Source organism: Monodelphis domestica, chromosome 4, assembly GCF_027887165.1.
Source record: "Monodelphis domestica isolate mMonDom1 chromosome 4, mMonDom1.pri, whole genome shotgun sequence".
Classification (NCBI taxonomy): Eukaryota; Metazoa; Chordata; class Mammalia; order Didelphimorphia; family Didelphidae; genus Monodelphis; species Monodelphis domestica.
Genome location: NC_077230.1, coordinates 42,097,031 through 42,104,892, shown reverse-complemented (window position 1 = coordinate 42,104,892; position 7,862 = coordinate 42,097,031).

Genomic DNA, 7,862 nt, shown 5'->3' with positions numbered 1-7,862 from the left:
TACATATATATACAACCAGAGCAAAAAAAAAGAGGTTAATACTAAAAGAAATGGGAAAAGAAACAAATGGGGGTGAATTTATATGACACAAAGAAGCACATGATGGGAGGGGGGAGAACATTGATACATTGGAGGGGTAAAGAGGTTGGAGATAGGAAATACTCAACTCTTACATGCTTTGAAACTGACCCAAAGAGGGAAGAACAATCCAATCCATTGGGGAAGAGAAGAGATTTGCACCCTATAAGGAGTAGAAGGGTAAAAAATGGACTGGTGGGGAGGGAAGCAGAACAAGGGAGGAAGGGGTTTGGAGCGGGCAATTTTAAAAAGACTACAGGAGAATATAAGGGAGGGAATGAGGAGGGAAGGGGGTAGAAAGGGAAATAAAATAAGGGTGGGAACTAGGGGGAGTGACTATAAACAAATATTGGTGTAGAAGGAAATAGCACAAGAAGAAAAGGCAGTACCAGGAGTAGAAATCAAAATGCTGGGAAATACATAGCTAGTAATCATAACTCTGACTGTGAATGGAATGAACTCACCCATAAAATGCAATATAATATCAGAGTGGATTAGAATCCAAAACCCTACCATATGCTGTCTGCAAGAAACACACATGAGGATGGTAGATACGTATAGGGTGAAAGTGAGAGGATGGAGCCAAATCTATTGGGCATCAACTGATAAACAGAAGGTAGGAGAAGCAATCACAATATCTGTCAAAGCCAAAGTAAAAATAAATCTAGTTAAAAGAGATAGGGAAGGTAATTACATCCTGATAAAAGGCAGTATAGACAACGAGGAAATATCTGTACTCAATAAGTATGCACTAAATGGCATAGCATCCAAATTTCTAAAGGAGAAACTAGAGGAGCTCAAGGATGAAATAGATAGAAAAACTATACTAGTAGAAGATCTGAATCTTCCTCTATCTGAACTAGATAAATCAACCTAAAAAATAAATAAGAAAGAGGTGAGAGAAGCAAATGAAATCTTAGAAAAAATAGAGTTAGTAGACATCTGGAGAAAAATAAATAGGGACAAAAAGGAATAAACTTTCTTTTCAGTAGCACATGGTATATTCACAAAAATTGACCATGTATTAGGGCACAAAATCATTGCAAACAAGTGCAAAAGGGCAGAAATAATAAAGGCAAACTTCTCAGACCACAATGCAATGAAAATAATAATTAGTAAGGGCACATGGAGAGATAAATAAAAAATTAAATGGAAATTAAACAATATGATTCTCCAAAACCGGCTAGTTAAAGAACAAATCATAGGAACAATTAATAACTTCATTGAAGAAAATGACAATGGTGAGACATCCTTTCAAAACCTATGGGATGCAGCCAAAGCAGTACTCAGGGGGAAATTTATATCCTTGAGTTCATATATGAACAAATGAAGATGGGCAGAGGTCAATGAATTGGGCATGCAAATTAAAAAAAAAAAACTAGAAAGTGACCAAAATAAAAATCCTCAGAAGAAGACTAAATTAGAGATGCTAAAACTCAAAGGAGAAATTCAAAAAAATTGAAATTCAAAGAACTATTGATTTTATGAATAAGATTAGAAGCTGGTACTTAGAAAAAAAACAAATAAAATAGACAAAGTACTAGTCAGTCTAATTTTAAAAAAAAGGAAAGAAAAAACCAAATTGACAGTATCCAAGTTGAAAAGGGAGACCTCACCCCTAATGAAGAGGAAATCAAGGCAATCATTAAAAAGTACTATGTCCAATTATATGGCAACAAATATAGCAATCTAAGTGATATGGATGAATACTTACAAAAATATACATTGCCTAGACTAATAAAAGAAGAAATAAATTACCTAAACAACCCCATATCAGAAAAAGAAATTGAACAAGCCATCAAAGAACTCCCTAAGAAAAAATCCCCAAGCCTAGATGGATTCACAAATGAATTCTATCAAACATTCAAAGAACAACTAATCCCAATATAATGCAAACTATTTGACAGAATAAGACAAGAAGGGGTTCTACCAAATTCTTTTTATGACACAAACATGGTACTGATCCCAAAGCCTGGCAGGTTAAAAACAGAGAAAAAAAACTATAGGGCAATCTCCCTAATGAATATAGATGCAAAAATCTTAAATAGGATACTAGCAAAAAGACTCCAGAAAGTGATCAGGAGGGTTATTCACTATGATTAGGTAGGATTAATACGAGGAATGCATAGATGGTTCAATATTTGGAAAACCATTCACATAATTGACCATATTAACAAGCAAACTAACAAAAATCTCAATTGATGCAGAAAAAGCCTTTGACAAAATACAACACCCATTCATATTGAAAACACCAGAAAGTTTAGGAAAAGAAGGGTCTTTCCTAAAAATAATAAACAGTATATATCTAAAAACCATTGCCAACATCATCTGCAATGGGGATAAAATCGAAACCTTCCCAATAAAATCAGCAGTGAAACAAAAATGCGCATTATCACCTATATTATTTAATATTGTACTAGAAACACTAGCAGTAGCAATTAGAGAAGAAAAAAGAAATTGAAGGTATTAAAATTGGCAATGAGGAGACCAAGCTATTACTCTTTGCGGATGATATGATGATTTAGTTAAAGAATCCTAGGGAATCAACCAAAAAGCTAGTTGAAATAATCAACAACTTTAGCAAAGTTGCGGGATACAAAATAAACCTGCATAAGTCATCAGCATTTCTATATATTTCCAACACAGTTCAGCAGCAATAATTAGAAAGAAAAATTCCATTTAAAGTCACCCTAGACAATATAAAATACTTAGGAATCTATCTGCCGAGACAAAAACAGGAACTATATAAACACAACTACAAAACACTCTCCACACAATTAAAACTAGATATAAAAAATTGGAAAAACATTGATTGCTCATGGGTGGGACGAGCTAACATAATAAAAATGACCATCCTACCCAAACTTATTTATCTATTTAGTGCCATACCCATTGAACTTGCAAAAAACTTTTTTACTGAACTAGAGAAAACCATAACAAAGTTAATTTGAAAGAACAAAGGATCAAGGATATCCAGGGAAATAATGATAAAAGGAACAAAGGAAGGTGGCCTTTCAGTCCCAGATCTCAAACTATATTCCAAAGCAGTAGTCATCAAAACAATTTGGTACTGGCTAAGAGAGAGAAAGGAGGATCAGTGGAATAGACTTGATGTAAATGACCTCAGCAACCATTGTGGAGGGCAATTTGGAACTATGCCCAAAGGGTGAGCTAAAAGACTGTCTGCCCTTTGATCCAGCCATAGCACTGCTGGGTTTGTTCCCCAAAGAGATAATAAGGAAAAAGACATTTATACATATTTATACAAATAAGAATATTCATAGCTACACTCTTTGTTGTGGCCAAAAGTTGGAAAATGAGGGGATGCCTTCTATTGGGTAATGGCTGAACAAATTGTGGTATATGTTGCTGATGGAATACTATTGTGCTAAAAGGAATAATAAAGTGGAGGAATTCAAAGGAGACTTGAACAACCTCCAGGAAGTGATGCCGAGTGAGAGGAGCAGAACCAGGAGAACATCGTACACAGAGACTGATACACTGTGGTACAATCGAACGTAATGGACTTCTCCATTAATGGCAACGCAATGTCCCTGAACAATCTGCAGGGATCTATGAGAAAAAACAGTACCATCAAGCAGAGGACAAACTGTGAGAGTAAAAATATTGAGGAAAAGCAACTGCTTGACTACAGAGGTTGAGGGGACATGATCGAGGAGAGATGCTAAATGAGCACCCTAATGCAAATACCAACAACAGGAAATGGGTTCGAAGCAAGGACACATGTGATACCCAGTGGAATCACATGTTGGCTAGGAAAGGGGTAGTGGGGGGGAGGTGGAGGAAAAGAAAATGATCTCTGTTTCCAATGAATAATGTATGAAAATGACCAAATAAAATAATGTTTTAAAAACTAAAAAACAAAACAAACAAACAAAAAAAACAGAACTCATTATTCTATCTGCCTCATTCACCTCTTTCCTAAATTTCTCTGTTTTGGTAAAGATTCCATCTTCCTTCCAAATTCCCAAGTTCTCACCTCTCTTCTTTTGTTGTTCAGTTATTTCTGTCATGTATGATTCTTCTGGACACCATTTGGGGTTTTCTTGGCAAAGAAATTGGAGTGGTTTGCCATCTCTTTTTTTAGCTCATTAGAGAGATGAGTTGACTGAGGCAAACAGAGTAAAGTGACTTACCCAATGTCTGACACCAGAATTGAACTCAGGAAGATGAATAACTGGAGACCAGGAACTCTCTTTTATTATCTTCTGCTCCACACTTCATGTCACTTCACCTTTCTAATCATTTGCTAGTCTTGTTATTTCTACCCTTACAACATCTCTCTAATCTGTTATCTTCTCTATATTTTCACCTGAATATTACGTCCCTTATCTCTTACCTAGACTATTGTACTAGATACCTAATTGGTCTCCATGCATTAATTGTATTCCTATTCCAATCCATCCTTCACACAACTGCTAAAGCTATTACATTAAAGCTAAGATCTTAATATATAAATTTCTTTGAAGGTGAACCTTCCTGCTGGTCCTCACAATGTATGCTCCCCTTATTTCTGTGCCCTTATACTTGTTGTCCTTCCTGCCTTGAATGTACCGTTTCCTGAACTATTTCTCTGGAATATCTTATTTCCTTCAAAACTCAGCTCAAGCATCTGCTTCTACTTGAATTTTTCCCTGATCTCCCCTACATGTTTCTTTACCAAAAAAAAAAAAAATCTATCTATCTATCTATCTATCTATCTATCTATCTATCTATCTATCTATCTGTATATATTTATTTTAAGGAAAGCCAGGTGATATAGTGGATAGAGTGTCAGGCCTAGAAGCAGGAAGACCTGAGGTCAAATCTGATCTCTAATATTTGTTAGTTGTGTGATCCTAGGCAAGTCATACTGATTATTTGCTTTAATTTCCTAATTTGTAAAATGAGCGAGAGAAGGAAATGAAAAAGCACTCCAATACCTATGCCAAGAAAATCCTAACTAGGATCACAAAGAACTCAACAGGACTGAAAAACAATAGCAACACATATACACTACATATATATAGATGTGTGTGTATGTGTGTATATTGTCTCCTTAAAAGCATATAAACTCTTTTAGCATACAGATAAAGATTTTCATCTTTGTATTCTGCAGTGTCTAAGAGTGCATGGCAAATAATAGGTGCTCAATAAATGCTTATTGGCTTGAAATGATTAATGGGGTTATCTTCTTTTCCCTCATGACTCCCAAAAAAGAGTAGCTTATTGGATTGGAATATTTAACAATGATTGAATTACTTTTAATGTACTGTGTATGGTGAGTCAAGAATATACATGGGTGCCTCAAAAAAAAAATCTCAGTGTAGTTTTTAACAAAGTTTAAAATAACACCAAGAATTCTGGGAAATAATATAAAATATATTTTAGAAAGTTTTTTTGCTCCAAAAGGGGATAGGGATAAGTAAATAATATGTTATTTCAATTGAATATGGAATTTTCAGGTAGGAATTTTCTCTCCTCTTTTAAATAAGCACTTCTCTGTGATTTTTAGTGTAGAGTTGTTATTCAATCATTTCAGTCATATCTGACTTTTCATGACCTCATATGGAGTTTTCTTGGCAAAAATACTATAGAGTGATTTGCTATTTCCTTCTCCAGCTCATTTGGCATATGAGGAAACTGAGGCAAACAGAATCTAGTGATATACCCAAGGTCACTTAGCTAGTAAGTAACTTAGGTCTTAGCGAGAGAAGTATTCTTGATTCCAGGGCTGTCTTTCTATACAGTGTGTCACCTAGCTGTCCCTGGTTTAGAGTACTGAGAGATTGAGAGACTTGCTCTGTCTTATACAGCTAGTATGTGACAGGAGTGGGGTTTAAATAGAGGTCCTCTTGACTCCAAAATTATATCTTAATTTTTTAAAAAAATTCTAAGATTTAAAGTAACCAGAAAACAACCAGATTATCCTATTCCCTATTGAAACAATAATAAATTAAGTAATCAAATATTTATGTAGCACCTATAATCCAGTCAGTATGGAAGATAGAAAGAAGTATAATATAGTCTGTGCCTTGGAAAATTTTCTAATTAAGGGAATAGGATCTTGATTATAGTCATTGAAAAAGTAATTTTATATCCCAATATAGAATCTGAACTTTCAGTCTTATTTACCATTATGTCTCTTCTAGTGCCTAAAATATCTAGTCTCTTGTACAAATGAAATTTATTTCAGGGATAGTTATGATATTAGACAAATACTGGGCTGGTCTTTCTCAGGTCTTCATTCATGTCCTAAGAAAACAGAAAACCCTGCCATTATTATCAAATGGACAGAAAGCTCTCTTAATGTCCTTCAGTAAAAAGTGATCAGTTATGACTACTTACCTCTTCTTTGTATGACTGCATGACAATGAATTGTAAATATGACTTTGTAGGATGCTAAATATAGCACCAGTATTTTCTGCTAAGTTATCTGGCATGGACAATTTGAAACAGACACTATAAAACTGATACAAAGTGATTCATTCAGACTAGAATTCATAAATCTTAAACCCTTTAAAAAAAAAGAATTATTTTCTTCTCCCATATCTTTCAATTAACTATTGCCAGTGCTTAGGCTGCTCTTTTTCACCTTCAACTTTTAGGCCTGGTTTCCTTCAAGATCCTAGTCAAACATTATCTTCGACATGAAGCCTTTCTAGATTCACCCAGCAATAGTGTAATCCCTCCAAAAACTACCTTGTGAATTTCTTTCTGAATATATGTGTGTGTGTGTGTATGTGCATATAGTTATTGTTCACCCTTCATTTTTGAATAATAGTAATAATATCATGATGAGTGCTGTCTTGACTTGCTTATGGATTGTAGTTTTAGAGTCATCCAAGTTCATTGGCAAGGCAGAAGTCAAGACAACTGGTGACAGTTCAGCATGCAGTGGATGATCTTGGTATCTTTAATATCTTACTAAGCTCTAGCAGAATATACTTCAGCTGCCTACATGTTCACTGAAACAAATTGTTCTTGTCTGCCCATTCCACCAGGGGAAGTATATTTGGGATTAGGCATATGCCCAGAACACCAATAGATATAAAGGCTACCATCAATCTGGTTTAGCCTATCTGCTGATGGTTTTCTTGAGGAGTGACTACTGTGTATGCTACAGCATCTTAGAGACATAGGTGAGAGTTGAATGCCAAGTAGACAGCAAAGGTGAGTGACTAACCATAAAAAAGATGGTAGTACTCCATGAATACCTCATATAGATACCAACCTGTATTTATATGCTATATAACTAAATATAGTTTTTATTTATGTTCACATTGTCTCTGTTATAATGTTAGCTCCTTGAGGGCATTTGGCTTTGTAAACTCAGCATGTAGTAGACTGCTTGGTGAATAGGTTTACTTTCAGTTCATCTCCAACAGCTATATAGAAGAGAATCTCCTGTGCAGAAAGGGATTTTCCATTTAACTACTACCAACATCAACTGCTAACAAACTAGCATCGATGTATTGGCCCAAGGGCTCTTGGAATAGTAAAGCCCCTTAGGCTGACAACTTACTTTCAGCTTATTGGCATCAGCCATCACTGAACAAAACACTCTTTGTGGAAAAATGGCCCCTCATCTCTATCTCTCCTCCAAATTACAATAACTAGTAACTACTAAGGATTCATATTAGAAACAACTAGAAACTCTGAGGATATACAAAGAGGCATAATATTCTACTCGGGTTCAACCAATTCAAACACCTAAGACTAATGGAGATAAAAACACATTTTGGGGGGGCAGAGTCAAGATGGCGGCTTAGAGAGAACAAAAG